We start from the raw sequence: 12,673 nt of genomic DNA, 5'->3' as shown, positions 1-12,673 counted from the left end.
GAGTTTCTTTAAATAGTAAGATACACAGATAATTGCAATTAAATATTTCTTCTTTTAGAACTTTTCCATTATGTTCTTTGCAAATTAATTTCAACAAGAAAAAAATCTTATTCATCTTGCACAGTAAAACTGGGTGTCCCCTCAAGTCTTTTATTATTTGATGGAACTAAAAGAAGAGGAAGTATGCAATCATCACTATCACTAGAAAAAATACACTAAAGCTCATTTCAGCCTTAAAAAACCTCCCACACCAGTGATTTCTGTTGCCTGATTTAAATGGAATGTAATGAATTTAGATGATGGTCTAGATGATTCTAAAGTAGGCAGGTAATTCCAGGTGAAAACCACAAAGGGAAAATGAAGGAGGGCAACATAAAACTTTAAGTATCTAAATTACCATAAAACAATAAAGCTTTTTATTGCCAAATACTAGGGGTTGGCTCTACAATTCTGGTTTATGACTATTTCTCCTGTTGGTTTTGCCTATACTATAAAAATTAGCTTGTTTACTTGCTAAGTCGTGTCTGACTCTTTTGCGACCCCATGGACCCCCACTCCCTTCTCCAGGGGGTCGTTCAATCTCAACCCAGGGATTGGACCCATGTCACCTACATTGGCAGGCGAGTTCTTTACCACTGAGCCACCAGGGAAGCCCCCAAACTAGTTTTCGCTGTGTTGTGCTGAGTTGCTCAGCTGTGTCCGACTCTTTGTAACCCCATGGACTATAACCCACCAGGCTCCTCTGTCCATGGGGATTCTCCAGGCAAGAATACTTGAGTGGGTTGCCATGCCCCCTGTCAGGGGATCTTTCTAACCCCAGGGATTGAACCCAGGTATCTGACATTGCAGGTGGATTCTTTATCATCTGAGCCCAAGTTGCGCCCAAGGGAAGCCCAAGAACACTGGAGTGGGTAGCCTATCCCTTCTCCAGGGGATCTTCCCAACCCTGGAATTGAACTGGGGTCTCCTGCATTGCAGGCAGATTCTTTACCAGCTGAGCTACCTGGGAAGCCCCATGGAGAACAGTATGGATGTTTCCTAAAAAACTAAAAATAGAGTTACCATATGATCTAGCAATCCACTTCTGGGTATATATCTGGAGAAAACTATAATTCAAAAAGATACATGCACCCTAATGTTCACGGCAGCACTATTTATGGTAACCAAGTCTTGGAAGCAACCTAAATGCCCGTGGACAGAGGAATGGATAAAGAAGATATCATTTATCACTTATATGTGGAATCTAAAAAACTGATACAAATGAACTTATTTACAGAACAGAAATAGACTCACAGACATAGGAAAAAAACTTAAGGTTACCAAAAGGGAAGGGGGGAGGGGTAAATTAGGAATTTGGAATTAACAGATATATACAACTATACATAAAATAGATAAACAAGGACCCACTGTATAGAACAGGGAACTAAATTAAACTGTAACAGGAAACACTAACATGAGGAAGAGCAGTTCTGGGATGGGGAGGAGGAAGGGAGAAGATGGACTAAGATCCAGATATGGTGAGTCTGCGGTGCTTGCTAGACCTCCAAGCGGATCTGTCCACAGTCCTGGGAGAAGCAAGCTTCAGGAAGCTCAGACGTGAATGTGCGGTTCATCAGCGCACTCTGTGTAGACTCTTGCGTCCTTGCAGGTGCTTCATCCAGCCCCTTGAAAGGCCATCACTGCCACTCTTCCTGCCTCTTCACTCTCCATCAACCACTTCAGTTGCCTGATCAAGTGGGGACTACGTGCGACAAGCACTGGGGAATCTACGGGTTGTCATCCACTCAACAGGACCCTTTTCTCAAAGGCAAGAATGTGTCTGCAAGTGGTGCATGCCAAGAGAGCAGTGTTCCTAACTCTGAGGGGAGCTAAACATTCTGGAACTCGGTACAGCCAGCCGGAAGGGAGTAGAGAGAGAGAGAGAAGGCTAGAGGAGAGGAGAAAAAGAGGGAAGGAGGTGAAAGCATGAGGTGAAACATCCTCCAGGAAACTCCCTGGCGGTCCAGTGGTTAGGGCTTGACGCTTTCGTTGCCACCACTCTGGGATCAATCCCTGGCTGAGGAACAAAGGTCATGAAAGCTGCTCAGCATGGCCAAAATAAAGAAATAAACAAGATCTCCCACACCGGCCTTAAGGGTGTTTTACTGAACGGGCATGCACACCTGTGCTTTGGCACAGAGGGGTAAAGAAAGGACAAGGTGTCACTGCTACTAAAGGAGGCTAAAGGAGAGGCTCAACTCTCACCAACGCGTGGCACAGCTCGAGTTCACTTTCAGGTGAGGACTTCTGTCCTAAGCTTGCAAAGAGGGCCACTCTTAAACACAGAACTATTTGGAGGGGCTTAAAATGAGGCTAACAAGTGAATTTACTATATACTTTTATCTAAGTGTTATTACTATGTAAGCCACTGAAACACATTTTTTCTACGTAAAATATTTTTAGTTGTAATGAAAACAGTGGATAAGGAGAAAAAAAAGAGAGACAAACATTGCAATATCTTTCATTGTAATTAAACCTTGAGAATACCAAAATGATATAAGGATTTTTTTTTCCCCAAGAAAATAGCACTTTTGAGGGTGCTGACAGGATCAAAATGAACATTAAATATGAAAATAAAAAGAACACAAAACCAAAAAGTTAAGGATAAATGGTAAGAATTACTCTGTGCCACATTTCTACAAGTTGATTCCCGATCCTACTCCCTAGTGTCTCCAGTTCTGGTATTCGTAGTGTCCCGGGAGCTTCTTTACAGAGTCCTCTCTTCTGATAGTTTAGGGCCCTGGGACAGAGGCCGTTCCTATGAAACTCTAGTCACAGTGACCTCAGATGACAGTTCCCTGATGACAGCTCATATTGTGCTGAACATGCGTGTTCCACGGTCCTGCCGATGAGCTTACAAACACTGCAGAGATGCACAAGAACGTTCTGTACCAAGACAGGTGTGATGCACAAAGGTGCCACTCTTTGCTTCAGTTTTTTTTTTTCCCTTTTTCCACTTTATCTTGTTTTCTCATTTTTTTTTTCCTTCTAAAAAAGCACTGAAATGGGAATCAACTGTGTCGTGTACTTTAATATTAAAAAAAAAAAAAAAGTCTGGGGACGTCGCAGGCATCTGATGGTTAAGACTCCACACTCCCAATGCACGGGACTTGACTTCCATCCCTGGTCAGGGAACTAAGATCCCACATTCCATGTAGTCCCCCCACCCCCCAAAAAAAGTTTGAACACAAAAATGCATTTAAAAGCTGGAAAGGACTTGAAAACTGGAAAGCAGAAAGTTACAGTTTTAATGCAATATTTATGGTTTTCAAGGATAGACTTCAGTTGATTTGAAAATACAACTCATCACTGTCTTCTTAAGTGCAGTGGTAAAGGTCAAACAACAGAAAACAAACAGCAGAACCTACACCTCCAACATATGAATGAATTAACCTAAATCCACTTTGGAAAAACTAGGCTTTCCCCACTCCTCCCCATCCTTTCCCTACTCAGACTCCTTTAAAACATTCTGGGGGCTCTGAGGAGCACAGTTTGACTAGTTCTGTTCTGGAGAATCCCTGTAGTCTCTCCTCTCCTGCCCCTCTTCATCATCAACACCATCATCATGATTACGTCATCAGCATTATCACCTCTACCATCACCACCATCACCATCACCACCACGTATTATGACCTTAGAACTTATCCCCTAAATGAAAATGTTTTATGTTTTTAAAATTATTATTCTCTTTATCTTTAAAGCATACCATTCTTTTTGGTAGAATTTATGACCTTGAAAATATTTGAGTAACATGGTTTTCATAAACCAAAATCTCTTGACTGTGTTATCAATTAAAAAATTCATCCTTTAGTTATAGTCTAAAAGACTATATGAAAGAAACTGAAATTACTGACTTCTGTGAGTAGGCATTTTGAAATGAATGAAAGCTCTGAAATAAACCAAGCCTGAATTCTCTTGTAGGTTATTTTACATTCTCCAGCATAAGCCCAGGAGCTTTAAAAGGCTAAAATACATGCATCTGTTGGGCAGCAAGTTTGAGAAAGTTTATAAATAAGAGTGTTCATATTCCTAAAGGGGGTAAAGAATTTGCCTGCCAATGCATGAGACCCAAGAGACACAGGTTCAATCCCTGGGTCAGAAAGATCCTCTGGAGTAGGAAATGGCAATCCACTCCAGTATACTTGCCTGGGAAATCCCATGGACAGAGGAGTCTTGTGGGCTACAGTCCATAGGGGTGCGAAGAGTTGGACAAGACTAAGCATGCATGCATACATGCACACATATCCCTAAACATCACATATTTCACAGCATTTTGAAGTCCCAAGTATTTCCATACACATTAGGTTAACTGAACCTTACAAGTTACATCTGTTTTACAGATGGGGAAACAGGCTCAGACCAAACTTGCAAAGGTGTTATAACCAATGGCCAGTAAAGATTGAATGGAAACTTGTATCTTCAGAATAAAATTCTAGTGCACCTTCCATTACAACATGCTATCATCAAACTAGTTCCACTACATAAAAACCTTAAAAAAGAAAAAAGTAATGAAGTTCTGTATCATGTTAAATTCTCTTTTTTAACTGCTGTCTGAATAGTTCACATGTTCTAAAAATAGGTGTCTATAAAAATCTAAGTAACAAACTGTCTCAAGTGATTAAAAGGATTACACAATAGCATAAAAACTTTCTTCTTTTGCTTTTAAATTCCAAAATGTTGCCATAGAAAGATAAAATTTTCAAGAAAAAGTATTTGACAAAGAGCTTTTAAAGCTCCAGCAAGCGAAATTGTAATTAGGTATCAGGTTAATCAGGTAGGGAAGTGCCGACAAGATTTATTCAGAAGTGTGCAGAAGGCTTAATTTAGTGCTAACCCTGACAAACGGTATGGAATTCATTCTTTCTCACCACAGTCCTTTTAACTGAAATGGCAAAATAATAAACTACATCATAAAGTAATTCCAAATGCTTTCTGTAGTTGAAAACACAAGCGTACTATGCGTACTGGTAACACATACTCGGACAGTGGGTTTTTCAAGGGGCGGAATCCACGTAACCAGTAACCACTGTTTTCAGCCTTGGAGAACCGAAGCCACCTCCCTTCACTGCCTTGACGGGGTGTAAAAATCTCGTGGAGAAAGTGTTCTTGGCTCAGAATTCCAGCACTGGACAGACTCGGAGACATCTTATCCGTCCACTTCTATCCTTGCAAGGGATTATGAAATGCAGAACCGAGTGAAAGGCTTACTGAAAACAATAAAGTGTCCACAAGAAAAATCTTGATGGCCCTGCTCTTTCTCCAAAACGCAGGATGAAGCTGCTTCCCCGGGGTTCAGTTCCTGCGAGAAGCCCCCGCAGGGGAGGGAAACTCCCCGATCTGGGAGGCGCAGCAGCTGTGGGCTCGGTGGCGGCTCTCTTTTGCGGCTCCGCGGGCCGCGGGGGCACAAGTACCTGCGAGAGGGGCCGCCCACCCCTTGAGAGACGCTACCTTAAGCGCCCGCCACCCGGGCGCCCGCATCTAGGGCGGCGCGGGCTCCCCGCTCCGCCGGGACACCCGCTGTCGCTGCCGGGAGGCTCCCCCGGCTGCGCCCAGCGACCTGCAGGCGCCCGCAAGCAGGACTGGCGGTGCCCTTCCCACCCCAGGAGGATTTGAAAGCTTTGATTATCTAATTGCAGCTGACACTAAACCGATCTTCCTGCCTCTCAACATTCTTTCTATGGTCACACCGTTTTCACTGCAGGACCCGGTTGCGGCAGCACGGGCGCCACTTTCCGTCTGTTTTTGAAAGTCAGCCAAAAGCGAAAGGGCGCGCTGCCGATTGGCTGCACGCAGACAAACCGCTGCCCTTTCCGATTCCTTTGTTTTCGGTTCCTCCTCTCTCCAGCTCTTCCCCCGGAACGTCTGGCATACCAACACTAGCTATAATTTTCTAAATGAGCCCCATATGTAAATTGGCACGTGTCCAACTTCTTAATTACTTTCCTGCTTCTATCTACAAAAGATCTAAGTAGCGAACACCACCGCATATTAATCAAAGCCTCTGTTTATAAATGTACAAAGCAGCCACCAAAACAATAGACTGCCTTTAGCACAGCCAGAAAAGAGGTTTTTAAAAAGATAAAAAAGCTCACAAGTGTTTCAAGCTGGAGTTACACTGCAGATAGGCAAAAACACAGTCTGAATAGAAAATTCACATTTTTCCAGAAGCTTCATATGGTGAATCAGTGCATTTATATACTACTCACACCTTATCAGGTAACATTTGTTGCCAATTGGCTGGATGGGAGCTCCCCTCCAGAATCAATACAGGAACTTAAAATCGATTTCCGTTTGCATTATTTTATTAGAAGGCCAATGTTTTATTTCAGGACAAACTTGTTATTTAAAGAGAGCACCTGGATCCAGGGCTAGGCTGGCCTGTCTGTCTCACAGGAGCCCCTCCACCCACCGTGAGGGGTGACTAAGTCTCTCTGGATGCCCCAATGATGGGGGGCGGGCTGAACCCTGCCCCCCAGTATGTGTGCTGCCTAATTGGGTCTCTACCTTCTGGAGCTGCCCCAGTCCCTGAGGCCTCCTGGGGTGTCAGACCAGAATCTGTGTAACTGAAATGCTCCCAGGCCCTCTTCCTCACAAGGCTTCTTTGCAGGGCTCCCCTCAGTTCCTTTCCAGTCCACACAGATGTCTCAAGGCCTCTTTTTCCCTGGCTACTCTGGGCATGCCTGTTTGAGAGCCATGTTTTTCCACAAGGGATGTGACCCCTTAGGAGTTAATCTAAATGTGGAGCCAGAACATCAGCAATTAACAGGAACTGTCCACCTGAAAACGTCTTTTTTGAATTGGAAGCCCAATGTAAAGAATCTGTGCTTAAACTTGTTGAAGGGCTTCCCTTCCGTATTAGCATTACCAAACCTCATAAGTAAAGTGGCGCCAGGAGTCAGCCGTGCATGCTAGAAAGGAAGTCTTGGTTCCCTGAGAACACATGATAGTGCTGGCGTAAATAACGCTACAAAAGCTACAAAACTCCAGTGGCGTCTCTCCAACAATGCCCTGGGCTGACATGGAGATGGCACGGAGCTAACACAAAGAGGGGCCGGTAGAACCTGAAATCTGGTTTTAAAAAAAAAAAAAATGGAGAGCAAATTTATTCTTTTTATTTAAAAAAAAACACACTTTTTTTTGGGAAGTGGACCATTTTTAAAGTCTTTACTAAATTTATTACACCGTTGCTTCTGTTTTATATTTCGGTTTTTGGGGCTATGAGGCATGTGGGACCTTAGGTCCTCGAGCAAGGGTTGAATCCACACTCCCTGCACCGGAAGGTGAAGTCCTAACCATTGGACTGCCAGGGACGTCCCTGGAGGGAGCTCTCGATTGCTGCCCTCTGGTGACCTGCGAGCCAGTGAAAGTTCAGCCTGTTCTCAAACACAGGTGGTTTTTTTATCATCACCTTCACCCACGTTGGTCATGCCAAGTCAACAATGCCGCTGGCCACTTGGACCGGCTGCAGAGGCAACAGTCGATTTGGGTGTGTTTCCATCACCTCTGCAGATCATGCCACTTAGGGCAAAGAATAACTTCTGAGCGTTAGGCTGGTAGTCAGTATATATTATCATATACTCATATTCTTGGGGAAAAACACAGAAAGTTAATGTGCTGGGCTGAAATAACTCCTAACTTTGCTTTTCTTATCATTAGAAATGGTCTGCTGTTAAATTCTTAAGGATCAGTCACTTCCTAATCCCCTGCTTGGGTAATTCAATCTCAGTTCTGTTGACCCAGCACTCATACTTTTAAATTTAGTCTTAGAAGAATGCAATCATGAATCAAACCATGCTTTTCATGTTAATGTGGAGAGGCTACAGGAGTGAAAACCCTAACACAAATAAACACATAAAAATCTATGTATTACTTTAAAAAAAGTTGTAAGAGCTTTTACTTCAACAGTATTTAAAAAGTTTCAATGTGGCAAGAAAATGTGGAACCCACTAATAGAATTTCAATTGGATATGAATGAATTTATTAAGTAACTTGCACCATGAGAAAGAAAAGTTTATTAAGATTTTGTGAGTTTTTTTTTAGTTGCTGCTCTGTAATAGTGTTTCAAAGGTACAAATATATTTGCAGCATGTTTCAAAAGTCTCACAAGTTCCACATTCACAGCTAGCATCTGAATTTACCGAGCACTTACTATATGCAGGCCCTGTGCTGAGTATGAATCAAATACCTCAGTTTTTCAATATAAGCTTCTTAAATCAAAACACTAAGCTATACAAGTCTGACTATACAATCTCTGTTAAGACTGGTTAGAAGAGCATATTTCAGTGTGGAGAGTAACCGTATATTTGACTATTAAACTGCTGGCAGTTAAGCAGATGGGATTCTATTCAACGAATACATTTGATCATTTCTTCTCTTACTAGCTTTTTGCTGACAATCATTGACCTACATTCTCTCTACTAGGAATTTAGCAGATGAAAGTCAACACTATTTGAAGAGACATGGTGAAGTTGTCTAAAAATATTTTTTCCAAATAAAACCATAAAGTCATGGTTTTTAGAAATGGTGCTGCAAATAAATACTTCAATGTCACATTGGAATTATTCCCAATATTAAAAGGCAGCACATGAAGGGGAAAAAAATTGTGACATGTTTCTTTTAAATTCTAATCTAATACAAGAAGCCTCTTTGCCTCTCTAATTACAGATCTGAATTTCACTACCAGGCTAGAACCAGTGCCAATTGTTGAATTACTTGAAACAGAAAAATTTAAGAAAATAACGGAGAATCATGGCCATTGAACACATGGACTTTGCTCTCTTCCAAAAATTTCCCTAAAACTCCAGTAAAGAAAATTTTTTTACAGTGCTAATCCATGAGATCAAGCAGAGGGGAACAGAAGAGAGGAGAGGAGAGATGCTGACATTCTGAGGCTGGAAAGCAAATGAGCAAGTGGCAAGTTCTCCTGCGAGCCCAGGGAGAGCTGGTGTTAAACTGCAGGCTAGGACGCCAACGGGCAGCGCAGAGCCCTAGACCCTGTAGGGGTGCAGCGGGCAGCGCTGCCTCGGGGTACTCAAATACATCAGTTAGAAACAGCCACTCCCCATAAAATGCTATTACCTCCCTGCACAGAAAGCATGCGTGCAGTATGAGATGTCTTAATTACCTGGGAGAAAAGGGTTTCACTATCAGTTTTCACTACAGGGCTCTAAAGCACCTGCCGTGACGGATTTATATGGATTGACAAAGACCTTTAGTTTCTGGTGAGCAACAGACTTAGCTGAAGTAAAGTGAAAGAAAGTGAAAGTCGCTCAGTCCTGTCCAACTCTTTGTGACCGCATGGACTATACAGTCCATGGAATTCTCCAGGCCAGAATACTGGAGTGGGTGGCCTTTCCCTTCTCCAGGGGGATCTTCCCAACCCAGGGATGTAACCCAGGTCTCCTGAATTGTAGGCAGATTCTTTACCAGCTGAGCCACAAGGGAAGTAGCTAATGCCATCTGCAAATACATGAGAAACAAAATAAATAAGAAGGGGAAATAGAAGTAAACCTTAACATCGAATTGAAGCGAATGTATCATCGAGCTCGCTTTGCTAAGTGTACAGTAAATATGTCTATGTTCATTACTGAGCAGCCAAGGTGAAAATAGCAAACCAGTTCTCAGGTAGAAAGAGCACTCTGGTTCTGGGTGGTTTACCTGGTTGGGGTTTACTGGGGTGCGGCTGTGCTCCGGCTCCAGGCAGCGGGGGCGGGCTCAGCCCTGCAGGCCCCGCGCCCTGGGTGGGACTCACGCCGCTCAGGGCCCCCGCGGGCAGTGGCTGGCCCCTCTTTAACAGCTGCTTCTGCTCTTGCTGGCGGAAGCGTGGAGGCACCTCGCGAGGCAGGTAACGGGCTGCAGCTGGCTGCTGGCCGCCCGCAGATGCACGTTTGCCATTGCTGCCGCTGGAGAGGGTGCTGGTGGAAGTACTGGTACTGGTGCCGGCAGGTTGGGGCTGGCTTGAACAGGTCTTGGTAGGTTCTGGCACTAGAAGGAACAGAAGGAAAAGACCCTGACTCCTTAGCATTATCACCGCCTTCAACCCAACCCAAAGAAAACAGAACACAAAACCTAGGAATGACAATGTAGAGCTTTGGAAGTGAACTGCACCAAAGTCCAGAGTTCCAGGCTTCAGACCCACTTTTCCTATAAATGAACCTGTAGCCCTTGGCCAGTTTCCTCACCAGAAAGGCAAGCCATCAGGCTGGGTCAGAGCCGCAGGTCTCCAGCATGAGCGGGAGTCAGGTTAAAGGCCCGACTCCCGGGCCTCAACCGGGAATTCACTTGGTTGGGAGGGAGAGGAGGCTGGCAGTCTGCATTTCTGGTAAGTTCCCAGGAGAGGCTGGTGCCCTGGGCCCTGGGTCCACACTTTGAGAATCACTGCCCTCGGTCAGTATTTCTCAAAATTAAGAGATCATCAGACGTCCATTAATTTTTATATACACTTGTTTTAATTCTGAAGAAAATTATATATATGTAACATTATAAAAACCACTATTATCCCTTGCCATCAGCCTGCACTTCTCGTCTCCCCAGTGAGCTCCACCGTCCATCCCGTGACCCCACTGTACACAGTATCCGAGAGGCCTCTGCCCACAGTTTTTCCGTCGCCCTGCACCGCAGCCCCTCAACTCTGGATGAAGCCGCTGTCCACTCGCTCCTCCCTGGCTTGGACTGCCGTGCAGTCTGAAATCACCGAGAACTCCTGGGCCCTGGCCTCAGGGCAGCCTCAGTGCTTCCTGACCAGCCCACGGTTTCCTGGGTCTGCCTGGCTCTGCTACTGCTGTCAATGACTCACTGAACAACCTTCCACTCTTGGGCAATAATGCCTTTATCTCCCGACCCCAGAAGATAAACCTGACCTTACGCTCCAGAGAAATAAAGGCCAGCAGGCCAGAGCTGCAGGTGTACACATCACACTGGCGTCTGCCCCACACTTCCCCAGGCTGGTACTGTACTTCCCCGATCGCAAGACTCACATTTCTTCACATGTTAAAGTCACTTCACCGGCACGTGTCTCACCATCGATGGCATGTCCCTTTCTCAGTGGCACATGAGATACTGGGGCCCCTCACAGTCTGTGCGTCAGGACACACAGATGACTCCCCCTACAGCTCTGGGCCCATCTCAGGGACTCTGTGTCTTCAACCCATGACACTCTCCAGAGCAGACAGGCCCGAAGATGAAGGCTGGGTCTTCCAGTAATTCTTTGTTTTACAAATATTTATATTTTTTCTTCCAGCCAGACAGTAAAGAATCTGCCTGCAATGCTGGAGAGCCAGGTTCATTCCCTGGGTTGGGAAGATCCCCTGGAGAAGGGAATGGCAACCCTCTCCGGTATTCTTGTCTGGAGAATTCCTTGGACAGAGGAGCCTGGCAGGCTACAATCCATGGGGTCGCAAAGAATTGGACACAACTGAGCAACTAACACACACACACATTTTCTTTTCTTCCAGAGATTAGTAGATGGACATTGCTGAGTCCACAGGAGAAGAGAAATCCGGCCCCCGTGTTCACGTGTGGAGTAGAGGAGAGCACATTTCCAGCTAGTAACCTGCCCAGGGATGCGACCACCCCACCACCAGCTCCTCCTGGTCGGCACGTGAACAGGCCGACAGCGGCACTCCTGCTCGCCTCAACCCCACACCCCCCCCCAGCCACCTCCGACCGGTCCCCTCTCCCAGTCCCCTCTCCCCCGGCACACTTCCTAAAGTGCTGCTTCCTCACCTGCCCTGGGCCCTTACCCAGCTCCTCTCACCCCCCTCTTCCTCCTTGATGCTGAAACCCTACGCCCCCCGAGCTAGGTTGTCTGTATCGGCGGTGACCACTCTGACCCCCAAGCCTCTCTTCTTCAGCCTTCACGACACTGGGAGTCCGTTCTCAGAGTTCCTCTGACCTTTGCAGCCACTCATTCCTGCTCCCAGGGACAGGCTGCTTCCTCCCTCTCTAAAGTTCCGCTGCAGACTCTCATCCTGGGTCATTTGTCTTCTCCTGCTTCATTCATCAATCCTGTGGTGATGGTCTAAGCCCTGGAGGGCTACTGGGTATCAACATTGATATGGACATTGATGTCTTAATGGGCACTTCAAAGTCAGCATGTCCCAAACACTCATCAACTTTCTCACCTCAGCAGTGTTTTAGGGGTTCTTCCTGACCCAGGGATAGAACCTGCATCTCTTGCTTTGCAGGCAGATTCTTTACCGTCTGATCGACAAAAATAATGCATTAAGCAGTTGATCATATATCTCAGATTCAACAAAACTTGGTAATTCCTAGTCATTCTTTAAATATCAGATTAAATGTTACTTCCCTTGAGAACCTTCCCTGACTCACCCAGGGCAATCTAGGTGCTTCTGGAATATTCACAGTTCCCTGTATTTGCCACAGCATTCAGCATGGTATATTGCTTAGATGAACATCCATTATATATTTATTTTTAAAGAAATACATTTTTTCCTGACATTCTTTTAGCTAATTAAGGTGGCAGCATTACCTAAGTATTTACCTAAATGAATGAAAAGCTTATGCCCACACACAAAAACCTCTACAGGAATGTTTATAGAAGTTTTATTCATAATGGCCCCAAACTGGAAGCAACCAATATATTCTTCTATAGGCAAGCAGATAAAACAGACTG

At 44.9% G+C, this 12,673-nt stretch overlaps 1 protein-coding gene across 6 annotated transcripts in view; it reads right to left on the bottom strand.

Annotated features, from left to right (window-relative positions):
- Positions 1 to 12,673, bottom strand: part of TNRC6C (trinucleotide repeat containing adaptor 6C) — a 74,791-nt gene that overhangs the window by 42,508 nt on the left and 19,610 nt on the right. For all 6 annotated transcript variants that reach the window (XM_043462117.1, XM_043462137.1, XM_043462106.1 and 3 more), the window contains exon 3: positions 9,697 to 10,023. The gene's annotated coding sequence lies outside the window, so the exon portion shown is untranslated. The remainder of the gene's footprint in view (positions 1 to 9,696; positions 10,024 to 12,673) is intronic.

The sequence above is a fragment of the Cervus canadensis genome, chromosome 1, assembly GCF_019320065.1.
Source record: "Cervus canadensis isolate Bull #8, Minnesota chromosome 1, ASM1932006v1, whole genome shotgun sequence".
Classification (NCBI taxonomy): domain Eukaryota; kingdom Metazoa; phylum Chordata; class Mammalia; order Artiodactyla; family Cervidae; genus Cervus; species Cervus canadensis.
Note: the sequence above shows the minus strand (reverse complement) of the source record. Positions and strands in the feature narration are given on the sequence as shown.